Below are 16,831 nucleotides of genomic sequence, written 5' to 3' on the forward strand. Positions count from 1 at the left end.
ATATAATACATTTTTAAAATAAAATAAAAATTTATTTATACAACAGTTTTACTTTATTTTGATAAAAAATTTTTAGCAAAACTTACGCTTTTGTAGAAAACATCAAACAAATCAATGTAAAAACTCTCCTAAAACCAATCATTTAGTTATTATAGTTTTTCTGAAAAATTAAGAACAAAGCAATAAGTTTTGTAAAAATTTATTTCTGTTTCTATAAGTTAGGTTTACTTTAAGGAATCAATTATATTTTTGGCTATATTAATTGTTTAACTCTTTGTAGCAGACATTATATTTATTATAGTAGTTCAACTATAAAGAATAATAAGTTTAACTTGGTATTACCACACAATTATATACTCGTTGTTAGCCTAAGAAAAAAGAAAATTATAATTGAAAAATATTTGATACCAATCTTTAACACTATGATAACTTTATTCTATCAGAGTAGTTGTTAAAATCCATCAATTCATATTTATATATTTTTTATTAGAATCAGTTGATATAAAATTAAAAAAATTGATAATAATATTTTGTTTCACAATCTTTGTTGTTTTATATTTGTTTGTGCTTGAAGTAAGTTAATTGGTTCTCTTTAAAGTTACAAAGTTTAAATTTAAATGAATAACCATACTACTTAAGTGTCTAAGAGCTCTTGTATAAATATTTGAGTGACTATTTAGTTAATCTTTTGTAAAACTTAATGTAAATTAGCAAAAAACATAAATGAATTTTAATTATAAAAATAGTTTAAGAGAAATTTGAAAATGAAAAATTATGCTTTGAAGCATTGGACTGATTTTATCAAAACTATATACCCATTAAGTACAAATTCTAGCAGAAATAAGAAGCATAAAAATCCTATATTTCAAATAACACACCTAAACTCCACAACACTTTTAATTTTATGATGCTGTTAGAAATAGACAAACGCTGTTTGTAACGTATAAGATTTTGTAACTGTTATAAACAGTCAAAATAAATTCCAAGAGACCACTCTCACTTCGAGATTACTTTTGTTTTTAATCAAGTTTTTTATTACCCTAGGTGCGTATTAAATAAGTTTCACAATCTAAGTTTCAACTTAAAACTTCGAGAAAAACTAAATAAATTACTTCAAACACCAAATATTATAAAAAAGACAGATTATTTTTAAATTTTGTATTGACTGTTTTAAACAAACTTTAAACAATTTAATTTCTCTTTGTCTAGGCCCTAAAAGTAAGCAATTTTATTCAAATTAAAAACAACAAAATAAAAATAAAATCTTTCAAATTTGCAATAAGTTTGGAATGCAGTCATAAATTAATATGAAAATATTAAAAAATTATATAGGCATGGATTTTTAACAAGTCTCCCCTGCGATAAATTTTTTTAAGTAACCTGCAAACTAACTTAAAAAATTTCCCATTCTTACTCAAGTCTGCTCTTAACCTTTAAAATAACTTTTTTATATGTTTTTAGACATTTTTCTAAAAAACAAACCACTGTATAATAAACTAATATAAATAAATCTTCTTATTATAGAATAAAAATTTCTTAACGTTTTCATTTTGAGCAGAAACATTGCACAATAAAAACATTTTATAGGCAAAATGTAAGTAATAAAAAGGCTTATTTTAGTTCACTATGTTTAACAATATCTAAGACTTTTGTAATAATCAAGAAACAGTGTTTTATTAAACATAATGATGAGTAAACTAACAGTGGCAAAGATTAATACAGAATCGTTTAAGTTTAGTTTTTGAATAGTACATAACAAGAAGATTATAATTAATAATCAAAAAGTTTATTTAATTATAACTTAAACATTGATAGTATAGTTTTTCATTATTCTTAATGGCAACTTTTATAAGTTAATATTAATATTAATAAGTTATACTTATTTTATATCATCTAGAAGATTATCAATTTACACTGAATTAAATGTTTTTCAAAAGTCTTGCTTAATGTAGCCATTAGATAAAAAACAATAATAAAGCTATTAGAATTTGTTTTAAAACTAATTTTTATATTTTGCTTACGAAATTAACTTATCTGTTTTAACTTGTATTATACATTAACTAGAAATATTTTAAAGTATTCCGCCAAAACTTGTTTGATTGTTTTTCCTTAAATTTAATAACTTCAAAGCTTTATTTATAAAACTTATATAAAAATTTCAACGTATTTGTGTTAAAAATTAAACTCCGCTAAAAATTTATGTTTTTTAAAATTAAATATAAATTCATAAAGTTGCTATTTGAGACTAAATTTCTAGTTTTAGAATTTATAACTACCTTTATTTTTAAGATTATCAAAAAAAAAAAACTAAACCAGTTTTTACGCTTTTATGAATTTATGTAGTAAACTCATTTTAATATTATCGGTTTTGTATTGTAAAATTATTAAATATTAGATTTAGCTTAACCTCAATAATTTTTATAGGGTATAACATGATAAAAATAATACTGTAGTGTGTAATAAACTACTTGCGCTCGGATAAAAGTGATCATTTATAATATCAAGTACAAACAACTTATTGGATTAGAAACTTGTTTTTTAACACAAGCTAAAACTATTCTTAACTTATCAATAAGCACTGCACAGCGAAAAAAACCTTAATTAACACTGGTTTTAGTAAATTGATATCATTTAACACAACAAACAATGAAATAAAAAGGTTTGCAACAATTTTTAACAGTATTTGTAATAATGGTTAGGTACTTATACTTTAAGACAAACAAAACTGTCTGACTTTATCTATTTTCTAAGGTTTACATAAGACACGTTTATGAAAAGTTAGTGTCTGTTTTAAAAACAAAGCAGTGAATATTTCTTATTTCATAAGTACAAACTTTTTATTGTTTGAAAATCAATTTATTTACGGTCAAAAACTTAAAAAGTATCTGCTAACTTGAAAAAACATATTATTTTTATTACTTCCTTTAAAAACGCATTGTTTTATTTGCAAATAATCAGATTTCCTTGTACATTAGAAGTTTATTACGCTTAAAATTTTTGAACACCAAGTTATAACTTTTGAAGATTTTTTTTGTATATCATACGATAACTTTTCTTTTGTATTAATTTTGGTTATCTTGTTTGATTTAACGATGAATATTTTAAAATACAAACATTATTGCCGCAAATAAACTTAAATTGTACTTTATCAACCTTATAAAATTACTCATTAGCATATAACAATTAAGTTTAGTGAAGATTTTATTCAAATTTAGAAAAAATCACGTTAACTTAACGTTAAACTGAATATTGTTTATGAGTTTAAAGTAGTTATAGACTAATTTGGTATACAAACTTAATTAATATTAATTCTTGATTTTTAAAGCAAAACTTATTTTTTTAAAGAAAAAAAAAATTCTTTTTGAACAAAACACAATCAACAACAACTTTTAAAAAAAGCATATATGTCATGTAAACTTTGTAGTTTTTAGTTAAAAGTAAAATATATTATGCCATAATTACTTTTAAAACTGCGTATCTTTTCTATTAACGTAACAACTTAAAGCTTAGGTAAACGAATATTTGTTTAAAAATAAATTAAAAGTTTATAACCTATCTTTAGATTAGTAGCAAAAAAACAGAACAATTGTTTATTTTAAGTCCTAAAAAACATTGTTAACAACTTAGATAAGAAAGAAAACAAAAATAGGAGCTAGTACATGTTTAATTTAATTTAAAACTTTTTAACTTAGCGTATCGCTAAAACAATTATGTATTCTTTTTTTATTCAGTTTTTTAAACGTCGATGTAGCACATTCGTCATATGTGAATTTAAATACTTGTTTACTACGTTTAAAAAAATAATTGTTATAATATTTTTTTTTCGTTACTATAAATTTATAGTCGAATATTTTTTTTCTAGTAAAATAATTTATTCAAACTTTTTGAGTAATGTTCTAGTAAATAATGCATTATACTTTTATAAAATACTAGAAAAAAGTTTATTTTAATTTATATTAACAAAACATCTACTTCACTTGTTTATTTTAGTAAAACGATTCAGAAAACTTTTTATTATATTATTTTAATATAAAAAGTTTGTACAAAAATTTAGAACTTAATACAAATAATTATGATAAAAACTTATAGAATAGATTAATCAATATAATTGTTTTATATTGAAATTTTATATAGGCTAACGATAAAAAATTTTTGTTTTAAAATTTTTCGTAATTTTTGCAACTGATATTTGAATTACATAGCAGAGTTAAGCATTTACGTCATTTGAATAATATCACGCAATTTCCGTATGTTTGATTGCATATTTGGTTAAAAACTATACGATGGCATACGATGGAATTATAATATTTGTAAACGAATATAAACTGAAGCTGTTAAAAGTATTTATATAAAAAAGTTATATTCGTTTTGTAAAATTATTAACGACTTAAATAACTCGCTAGCAAAATTTAACATTTGTACATTTATTCTCAAAAGAAAAATTAAAGTTTATCTGAGGTTTAGAAGTTTTAGCATTAAAACTCTTTAAAATTGAGTAATATAACTATGTTTTAAATTGTTGACAATCAAAATTTTAAGAAAATTAATAACTTTTAGAAAATATAACACTATATAAAGTGTAAATAGTTTTGGTTATTTAAAACATTTTTAAAAGTAGTAAAAAACAAATATGTCCTTATAATTTACAGCTTTTAGTCATTGTTGAGTTTTAAATTGCGCAAAAGTAATTATTTTTTTTAGTTTGTTGATACTAAATCGTACAACAATATTTTTATACTTCTTTGGTTTATCAAACCAACCAAACATTGCAACATTTTTGTTGCAACTGACTTACTAAAGTCTAAAACTATATATAAATAGTACTTGATTGTCTTTAACAAATAAAATTTAAGAATTTTGTTTTAATAGACATCTATTTTATTATTTAAAAGTAGAACTAGATATTATGTTTATTTATTACTTATATCTAAAACTTCTATCTGAATGACTAAGTCAGAAAAGTAATAAAAAAAATACTATAGTTAAATTAGTTAACTAATAAAAATACCTAGATTAAAAACATAATTAATTGAACTTTTACAACGTTTTAGATATAATTTACCAGTCTTAAACCATCATTAAAAGATGTCTGAAACATCGTGTGGTAACCTATCAACAAAAAGTAAAATTATTATCTCTGAAGCACTAAAAACAATTGAAAACTGTCCACCCAACTCAAAGTACTCTTTGCATAAAATGAATACGAGCGATAAAGACTACCCGATTATTATGCAAGCTTACACATGTTCGACCGTAGAAGGAAAATATTTAGCTGCGCCTACAAGATTATACAAAGTTGTTGAGAATGGAGAACCGGTGGTGAAGAAAAGCAAGAATCTGATGTTGTTCCATGGAACGGGGTGCGTAGGCGTGGCCGGCATTCTGGAAAAAGGTTACTTGTCAGGAACGGGATCTTACGGACCGGGAGTCTACCTGACCAACTGCAGTAATTTGGCATGCTCCTACTCATTATCGAAGAAAAAAGATGAAAATAAATCTTTTGTGTTCGTCAACGAGATTTTGAGTTCCAAGTACTTGAGTTCTGTTGAAAGCAGAAGAAGGCCACAAGATGAACAAAAGAATATTGCTTGTAAAGAAAACACTTTTGAAACGTATGTTGACAACTACACTAAAAGGAAACGAAAACTGGATTTTATATTTGATTCTGAAGGAAGAAAAATTTCCAACTCATCATACAAACACGAATATGAATCAAATTATTCTATTTTTCGAGCTCACGAGAATATGGTTATTCCAAGATACCTTGTATACTCTGTATATGAAATACTGTGAATTTTTAGGTACAAACTATCCTAGTAATCTATAAACAACGTATGTTGTATTGTATAAATTATATAATTTATTTAATAATTTAAGTAAAAAGAATTACGATTATTTATCGTTCGTTTAGTTTTGTTCTATTAAAACTTATTATGTTTTTCACTACAGCGTATTTTGTACAATAATTTAAACTTTGTGGTATTTTTATATTCTTTTAAATTCATAAAATACTTAGTAAACAATTCTGAGAAATTATTTTTTTTTAGTTTTACTGTGTACTGCTTAACTTTTTTTGTTTTGCTAGCATAATAATAATACAATAAAAGAAAAAATTAGTTTAAAAACCAAATTAAAAGTAATATAATTTAAACCAAATAAAGAACATGTCTAAGCACTATTTTCATTTTGAATTTGTAAAACACGAATCGATGCCTTTAGATGGATAAACCTTAAAATAAACTGGAGGTTATGTAGAAAAACTATGATTTAGTTTAACGTAATAGGTAAACTAACTTGTAGTATAAAGCTGTCAACTGGTGTTATTCGGTCTATTAGAAATATAATTTATCCTTTTCAGTTTTATGCTTAGCTTCGAGCGTCTAGGCTGTTTTGTTACACTAACTAATTTTTAGAAAAGCAGCGCATAAATAAGGTTACTAACTTTTGTTCAATTGTTAGAGAACTGTATTATTGTTATATATATACAATTAAATTTTCATACCAGGGGCGTAGCGTGGGAGGGACACTGACGCATGCGAGAAAACTAAAAAAAAAGATTGTATCATCTTTATCATTTATTATTTATTTTCTCTGTTTAATTTACTTTTTTTCAGTTACGTTTATCTAGTACTCAAAAAGTTAAACGATTTTTTGAATACCAATTACCAAATATACTGAGTCTACTCTAATTATAAAAAATTTCAATAGAAAATTAAATATGATAAATATAAGATTTTGTAAAATTATGGAAAAAAATGGATTTACTGATCAGAAAGAGACATTTATAGGACAAAAAAGTGGGCGCTGGACAGCCTGCCTTTTTGATTTCGGCTGCCTGTCCTGCGTACCAAGTTCACGTCCCAGTGGAATTACAATTTCCCTCTGAAAAAACGACCTAACAAGGTTTACAATCTAATGCACATCGCGCTAACAAGAGTGCTAGCAGCTAATCGCATTCTTATATACTTGCGTGGTCGTCCCCATAAGGATCCTGTCTACTCTAATTATTGTATATTAACAATCTATATTCAAAAATAATATAAAAAATTTCATTTCAATAGAAAATTATAAATGAAAAATTTAAGATATATGTAAAAATTATTGGAAAAAAAGGATTTACTGACCAAAAACATTAAAAGGACAAAAATTTAAATTTAAATTGTAATGTTTATAATTAACATTTTATTTTAAAGATTATTTAGTTATATACTCAAATAAGTATAATTAAGTACATTAGACGATTATTTCTTAAACTAAATATTTCAAAATATAAGTAAAGTGTTTCAACTGTTCGCAAAACTACAAACGATGAAACTCGAAAGCTATTGAGCAAGAATTTTTGCAAATACGAACAAGTTAAATCTAATAAGTTAAAAAAATTCAAAATAGTTTAAATATTTTACGCTTTACTAGAAATTATGTGTTATTCCAGGTTAAACTTTTTTTCGAAGTATTCAAACAAATAGTGAAAAATTAAAAATGTTTGTTATATCAGTGAATTAATCTTTCAAAATTATTTTGAAAGCACAAACTTTTAATGTATTTTTCAGAAAACAATTATAGTTGAATACAGTTTCAAACTACCAATACTTACAATGAAAATATATTTAAAGTCTTTTTAACAACTTTATTCGGGGTTTAAACATAAAATATTATAAACTATTAGCTAAACCGCTAGTTAAAAAATAGTTAGTTTTTACTATAAAACTAATTAAAAAAAATTAAAACATAAAAAGCTTCTTTAAGGTCGAAAATGATTAAATAAATTTCAGTTCGACATTGTTTGTTTTTCGACGTATTTTATTTCAGCATTCGAGTTCTCATGTTTTTCTTCTTTCTCAGTTGATTCAGTACTGCTGTCGGGCTTTTGTATTAAAAGATAACAGCTAAAGATCTGAACTTATTGATAAAGAGATTAATACAACTTCAAATATTTACAATATATTATTTTATTTTAACATAAAAAATAGTTTTTTTTTGTCATACTATTTGTATTGAAGTGTTAAGTTTTTTTTTTAAAGTTTTCTAACTTTTTAAAAAAATTTTAAATATCTTATCTATCTAAATCAGTTACCTCAAACTTTAAATAGGCTTTTAATAGCTATAAAATTTATACTAGTTTTTTTTAAGTCGCCGTTTTTTAACTAAAAATTACAACAATAGCCAGTTTAAAACAAATATAATTATGATTAGAAAATGTATTGTTTCACTAAATTAGAAATTGTAATTTAACCAGACGTTTATACATTAGTAGACTTCCAAACTTTATATTAAAAGTCTGCATGAATTGTATTGTTTAGTAATTTGATTAGCTTTCTTACATTTTTTATAAACTTTTGTCTTAAAAACTTTTAAATAATGAATTTTCAAAATTTAATCTTTATATAGGCAGATATAATTTTTTAATTGTAAGTTTATGTAGATAAGTAAGAAAATACATGAATAGTTTAACACTTATATACTTGTTTAAAAATTAACTATTCAATTTTAATAGTAAGGCTTTTTAAATGGTCAATATTGTTTTTAAACCTTTAAGAGGAAACTGCATCAGTTAATATTAAACATTTTATCTAGGTTTTTTGATAAGCTATTTATCATTGTAAAAAGAATTACAATTTAATTAGTACCTTAATATTCATTACGTCTGCTTATAAATGTTTTAAAGAAGTTAATTTTATAATGAATGAATCAAATATAACCAATAAAGAAAACTAAACCTCATATTAAATAGTTTATAATGATTTTAATAGACAGTTTGGTAACTCTGCAGAGCATTTGATTATTAATTTTTACTTCAATTTAATAAAAATCTGAAAAAATATTGCTTAGAAATGTTATTTGAATTGAATAAAAAAGGTTTCATTGTTAGTCCAGTAACTAAATCTTAAAAACAGTTTAAATGTAATGCTAATATATAACTTCTAGTATGTATAGGGTTCATAGCTGTCTGACTAAATTAATCAAAACCATGCAAAATCTTTTTTCTAATTAATTACAAAAACTTAAATGCTTTAAAATTTCTAAAAGTCAAATTTTGTCAGTTCATATGGTTTAAAACTTGAGAATGATTTGTCATGGGGAATTAATAAATTGTTATTTTCTATTATACAAGCATTGACTTTTGTAGCTTTAATTTAAACAAAAATCTTTGATAACATTGACATAATGTTATTATTTTTTACTTAAATACTTAAAAACTTAAGAACATATTGTTTTATAAGTAGAATCATAAATTGTTTTGTTTCTAATCTAATATTGAGTTTTTATATTCAATATGTAACTACAAATGCTTTTAAATTTATAACTTCTAAACTAAGTTTTATTATTTTCTTATTTTAAAAATGTTTTCCAGTAGTGCAATTTTTAGTTGAAGCATTTAATGTTTTTTGCAATCAGGATAGTATACTTTTCAGTAAAAAGTGGAGTATAATTAAATAACTTAGCAGTAATGATGTTTTAAAGTTACTTATTCAAAAAAAAATAATAGTATGTTAACAAGCAATCTGAAAATAATATATCAAATACGTCTGTAGATGTAAAAAACGTTAAAAAAAACTAAAACTTTTGTATTATTTTCTAAAGGCACATCGTGTCAAGTATTTTGAATTAGAATATAAACCCAATTAACAAATCTAAAATTAAGGTTACGCTGTTTGAGATAAAGTAATAAATTATTTTATTTCATCTAGTTATAAGCTTAATTTGGTGCCAAATTACAAATTTTAGGAACAATGTCTGTGTAAATTGATCTTAATTGTGATAAATAAGTCTAAAATTTCAAAACTGTGCGCTTACTAAAGCTTAATATACCACAACTATTCTATTTAAAATATGAAATCAATTATATAAATTTAAAAAAGCAATATAATTTTAATATTTAATTGAACTATTTTATAGAAAAATCAGGTAAATATACAACAATGTACCAAGGTCATAAGAAAAAAAGAAATTCCACTGGAAAAAATAGCTTAGTGAAAAAAACTCTACATAAAAAAAAGTCTAAAAACAAAAAAAGAAAGAAAACTGTGACTAAGTCTAAACTAGGCTTTAGTACAAAAACGTTGCTTACATTTGGACCAGGTTTTGTTGGTTTTAATCCGAATGTCAATATTCCATGTAATGAAATTTGTAATGATGAGTGGACTGACATCAATGAAAACTATAGCTGTCTTGAACAAGGAGAAGAATTCTTGTTCAATTATGAGACAAGTGAAAATGGGAATTTAGATGAATTTTTTGTCCCAGTTCCAAATGATCAAATTAATTCTGAAGATGATTGCGATATTTGTATGGAAAAGTACAACAATGGAAAAGAAGTGAGTAGAATGTCTCGATGCGTTCACATGTTTCATACTCATTGCATTCAAAAGGCTTGTGAAGTTTCGCAGCGTTGTCCAATCTGTAGGGTTTGTGGTACAAAAATGGAAGGAAATTGTCCTCCTGGAAGAATGTCCTGGAAATTTATTGGTAAGGTTTTAGATACCAATGAAGGACTTGCCGGTTATGAAGATTGTAAAGTGATTAAGATTCGTTATGAAATGAACGGAGGTTACCAAGACAGTAGACACCAGAACCCTGGTGTTTGGTATAGTGGTATGGCGTGGAATGATTACTTACAAGACAATCCGGAAGGAAACCGTGTTTTAGACTTTTTCCAAAAAGCCTGGAAGATGAAGAGGACGTTCACTGTAGGAAGAAGTTTACATTACAATGAAGATAATAGAATAACCTGGAATGACAGTCATCACAAAACAGATCCTTATCCATATGCACAGTACGGGTATCCAGATTCTACATACTTGACTCGATTTGTAGAAGATATGAAAGCAATGGGAATTTATTAAATTTAAAATTAACCAGTGATATAATTTTTGATATGCCATCTTTGTAAGAACTATTTTCTTTAATTGGTTTATTTTTTTTTAGATTTATTTAACAGTCTGTCTTATAAATAATTTTGAATGTTGTAGGTTTTTTAATAATTTAATTTAATTTGAAAAAAATCGATTTCACAGTAAGCATATTAAAGTATGCAAAATTCTTAATTTTAGTCTGATCTCTATTCATTTAAATTTAAATTTATTTATACCCCCTGTTTATTATAAGTCGAAAGTTTTGCAGCTTACTTTTTAGATAAATATTTTAAGCGTCTTTTACATACAATTCTGTTTATACTTTTCATAATGGGCTTAATAAACTATTTATTAAAAGTGTTTATAATCTTGTATTTTGCTTGTAGTTTGCTTTGACTAATATATAACATCATTACAACTAAAAAATTACTATGAAAACTTAAATTTTATGTTTAATTTCATTCTATTAGCCAAGTTAATTATATGCATTTTCTTAATATCTATTGTATTGTTAATTGAACGACAAAAAATTAGCGCACAAACATTTTAGATTAGTGATTTGTTTCATATAAAAAACTGTTTGTGTATATTTATTTTAAAAGATGTTTTTAAATTAAGGAGTTGTAGTTAACCAGTTTCAAATAACAATATTTTGCTTGACATACAAGTTTTTTTTTTCTATTAAATAAAAAAACATTAAATACACTAAGTAACATCTGTCATTATTTATAAAAAAATAATAAATATTTCTGTTGTAAATAATTTGTAAATATTAATTATATAAAAAAAGTAGTTTTCCTAAGTATAAGGAACAACTGTTTTTATCATACATATGTAAGCTTGTAAATTACTATGAAACAGATTTTATTATTTACAATCAATCATGTAACTTGTTTAGATTTATAACATGATTGATTTTTGAAATGGATGGCTTTAATTGTATTTAAAACTAGTAACATTCAAAAAGTACTAATATACAAGAGTAGTATTTAAAAAAAACCTAAAAACTTATTTAACAAATAAATTAAAATTTATCATGTAACGCGTATTTTTATGACATTTCACCTAGATGTGAAACCCTTTTATTTCATTATTGCTTAAAGCCTTGATTCTTTAACATCTACTACAGCCAAGATTACCCGGTCTCTTCTAATGTACTGCTTGTTTTACATAACAACTTTTTTTAACAATTCTAATGTTTGTACTCGATTTGGGTAAACAGATTTAACTATTTTGAAAAAATAGTTTTAGACAGGTATTGGAAAGTTAAACAACAAATGGTTTTAGACATGTATTATAAATTTAAACTGGAAATAGTTTTAGACATGTGTTGTAGATGTAACCAGTAATAGATTTAGGCTTTTCGAAGTCGAGTTGCACAAGGCAGAGACTTAGTTTGTTTTACAAAATAACATTTAGTAACATTTATTTTAAAGTTTTATAAAGTAAAGTTTAATATAACTGAATTTTTAAAATTATAAATATTACCAAAATTAATTAGTGATTGAGTTAGTATAATAGTTTTACATCATAATGGAATCAATTATATAAAAAAGAATAATTTAAAAGTACATATGAAAATACTTTTTTTTGTGTGATTAAATTCCCATTTTTATATTTAAATTAAAATTTATCATACTACCTACACTTTTTATAACTTGTAAACTTATGTAAAGTAACCTAATAAGTTTTATTAGTGTTTAAAATTACAATAAGGAAAATTTAAAATATCACTGTAATACAAGCCAATGATATTATGTTTGATGGAATTATTTTTTTCTCGGAAAAGAATTTTTATTAATATATGCAAATGTTACTCTAGATACGAAATGGTCGAGTGTTCGAAGTGAAATTGCTGTACATAGTAAATAATAATAATAAGTTTTCAAAAGTTAAAAGGTTAATTAAAAAAATAATTTTGGTAAAAGGTTTTTTTTAAATAATTAGATGAGAAAAAAGTAATAAATAAGTAAGTTTTTCAAATTTAAACACAAACCTCGTAAGTGTTATACATAATTGGATAGAAATGATGTTTACAGAACTTTTTTTTTCCACTCAAATTCAATAAAAATCAAATGAATAGAAGTTTAGCCAGTTTTATTTTCAATTATATCACAAAGTACTACAAAATTTTATCTTATAATAAATGTGTTTTTACTAGGTTTAGGAATTCTTTGACAACTTTTGTTTTATCTTCTAATTTTGTTTTGTGTTTTTAATGTGTTTTATAACTTTTTGTTTTTGTTAAATTTATTTGACCAATGTTTATTACAGCCATCATCAACAAAGTTGAGATGCTTCTTGCTATCAGTAATAAATAACGAACTTTATGTTGATAACCTCATGAAATTAGTGTTAAATAGGACCTAATGAGGACAAAACCGGTAGTAGGTTGTCTCAAATACTGTTGTTGATGGTCGTGTACTAAAATTCATAATTGCATATTAGATTTTCTATAACTACTTAATTTAACTAAAGTTTATCCTAGTACTTAGAAAAATTATTAAAAACTATATAGTTATTGTGACTTATAATTACTAACCTCTACTATTTTCTACTAGTTATATGTCTATCTACATACAAAAAGTATTTTAGATCATTCTATATTTTTACCTGTACATCTACTATAACACTTAGTTGTACCAAATGGATGTTACTAATACCTGAGTTGTTTTTATTGCAGCTCACCGTTTGTGTTTAGAACTTTCAAAAATATAATTAAACACAACTTAATAAATGTGTAATTTTAGTTCGTTATGTTTATGAAAGCCCTTAAAACAATAGTTTTCAGATATTTTTAAATGTCTTTATACTTTAGTTTGCCAAATTGTGAATTATCTAATTATCTTTAAGTTGAAAAAATCAGTAGTAGAGCTTCCTTAACTATTTATATATTACAAAAAAAAAAAGCATAAGAGGAAGTTAGTTAGTACTCAAATAAAATATAAAAGATTTATGAAAAATGCAATAACGTTTAAATTTTATTTTTTTATTATTTAGAAGTTAAAGTAATTTACACCACAAGTCAAAGCAGTAAAAACAATGGTTACGATACTAAAAATAGAAGAGAAGTTCAAAAAGCTCAAAATTATAGTAAAAATTGTTGGCAAAATCATTTCTTAATTGTCCTTTTTTTTCATCAAATTTAAAAGTTTTTTATTTTTATTGGCTGTATGACTATAGACTCAAATATTTCCAAATTTATCAATTTTTTCCTTTACATTTATAGTAGTTAGTATGTTTAAAATTAAATTAAATTTACTTGAAACAAAAATGATTTCAGCAAAAAACTTTTCTGTTTTTAAATTATAAAGTGTTAACTAAAAATTCAAAATAATCATACAATTTTTTATTGTTATTGTTTATTAAAGTATATGCTATGAAAACTAAACAAATATATATAACCTAAATGTATAAAAATTTCAGTTTTATCATAGTCATATGACAATTTTTTTTGAATTACGTATACTGTTAATCATAACTAGTGTTATCAAAAAGCTTTTGTACATATTTTTTATAGATTGACTTATAAAACATATATTTATTAAACCAAAAATGTTAATGGTATGGATAAATAAACATTAAATGTTAAATGCTTCTTCATTAATAGTAAGAGGTAATTAAGTAATTAACTTAATATATTATACATTAGCATGCGGAACACCAGAAGAAACAGAAAACGGATATTACGTAATTTCTGACGGTGACGTAATAGCGAAGGAAGGCGTCAACGTCACTTACTATAGTAATGAGAATTACACGTTTGCTGACCACTCAAACGTTACGCTTCAATGCTTTGACGGCGCGTTAGAACCTTCGTTCACCGACCTAACATCTACTGTAATACAGGTGAATATTTATTTAATCATACTTAATTTGATTTCAATTTTTTTAATTTAAATCGAATTTTTTAAGCTTATATCTACATTTAAAAGCTTATATCTATTGTAATCCAGGTAAATGTTAGTTTGATTATTGTAGTGTACATAACATTAATTATTGTTTTAAAATAAAACCTTAAATAAAAACTTTAAAGTTAAGCGTTTAATGAGTTTAAACATTTTTTGTAATTGGAAATCGATTACTAAAAGTTACAAAAAGCCTTGAAACCTTTTTATAAAGTATAATCTATTTTAATAGATTTTTTTTGTAGTCTACCAAATACAAAAACAGTTAAAGAAATTTGAAACGTCACGTGTTTTTCTTATTCTTCATAAAAACCAAACATTTTATTTTCCAGACACAATATGGTCGGAATGGGAGGAAGGGGTGTGCAGCAAGGCGTGTTTGGGGGGCTCCCGGACTGACAAGAGGGTGTGTATCCATGGCAACTGCGAAGGTGCCTCCGAAATAACCGTCGACTGCAACGACAGGACTTGTGAAGGTACTATCAATTGCTTCTATTGTAAAACAAATTTTTGCTAGGAATTTAAAAGTTTAAAAAGTATAAAAAAAAATTTACCTTATTTATACACGTTTAAATCTGTCTGCCGTAAAATTACATACTTGAAAAAATGATGAGAGCTAAATTAAATAGCTGTATACTTCTGTAAAAATGGTTTAACTGTACGCAATAAAAGTAACCATACAACTCAGAGGCAGCAGTTACTTGTGGGTCGGGCGTGCAGAGCAAATCGAAGGTTGCTGACAGCCAGCTGTCCGCCAGTTCATTTTGGGACATGAACCACCATTTCCGCCACGGAAGACTTTTCGGAGTGACCGGTGTCGCAGCCTGGGCAGCCGCAAGTTAGTTTTGTTGGATTTTTTTTTGTTTATAAGAGTTAAACGTTGCATGCCTGATATAGTGACAAACTTAACTAAAAAGAAACAACTTTTTCAAATATTTAATTTTCTTTACTTGCTAAGCAATTTTAAATGTCAGGTCACGAAAGTTTTAATAATCTAAATAATAAGTTAGAAAACAATGAAAGAAAAACATTATAGCAATTTGTACAGTTTAATTAAGTTCAATTTTGTTGGGATTTTTTAAGTTTGTTTTTATTGTAGTAAATTTATTATTTTATAAAACTTTCTTTTATGAACAATGCTGTAATTTATTTGGTTAGGTGTCAGAAATACAAAGACCATCTCTGGTGCACGGAAAACACATTTTTCATTTATATAGTTTAATCTTAAAATAAGTTAGCAAACTGTTTTTATTTATATATTTAAAAACAACGTTTTAAAGATATAACATTTAAGTTAGAAAAGTTCTTAACTAGAAACGTTAAAGCTCGTACAAAAGTGACGCTCTTAGAATTAATGATTAGTTTCAATTTTATTAGAATAATAAAAATCTAATTTAAAGAACCAAACAATAATTATTCTTACAGCCGTTTTACTATTCAAAAATTTTAATAAACGATAAAAGCTCGGTATCTATATTTTTTATGTTCAAATAACAGCTTGTTTATAGGCTCTAGAAAATTTCTGAACTATTTTTTTGTTCAACTGTCTTAAATACTTAAAACTGGAAATTTTTTAAATTTTGGATTTATAAGGAATCTTAACAATGTTTCAACTTTTTTTTGATTTATTACATTACTTTGCCTACATATACACCTAGTTGAATTATGTTTATTGGTATATTCTTCAAAAAACGTAAGTGCAAAACATAAACAGCTAATACTGCAAACGAGTGGATTCAGGTTGATTACCTGGATCAGGTGGAAATAACGGGAGTGGCCACGCAGGGGAGGGGCGACGGTGAAATTCATCAGGGTTCAGACCAGTGGGTGTCGCAATACACCGTCAGCTACAAAAGTGACGAAAACGGAGTTTTTCAGTTTGTGACTGATGAGAGCGGGGCGACTATTGTGAGTTTGGAATGTTTTAGTTTCGTTATTAATCTAAATATATATAATTTGTAAACAATAAGTTTATACAATTATCACAAATAATTATAAACTATAAGACGTTCAGCTTTACTTACACTAAATTAAAAAACAGTTGTTTCCTGGAAATAACGACAAGGAAAC

The sequence above is a fragment of the Thalia democratica genome, chromosome 5, assembly GCF_965202585.1.
Source record: "Thalia democratica chromosome 5, ktThaDemo2.hap1.1, whole genome shotgun sequence".
In the NCBI taxonomy this organism is placed as follows: Eukaryota; Metazoa; Chordata; class Thaliacea; order Salpida; family Salpidae; genus Thalia; species Thalia democratica.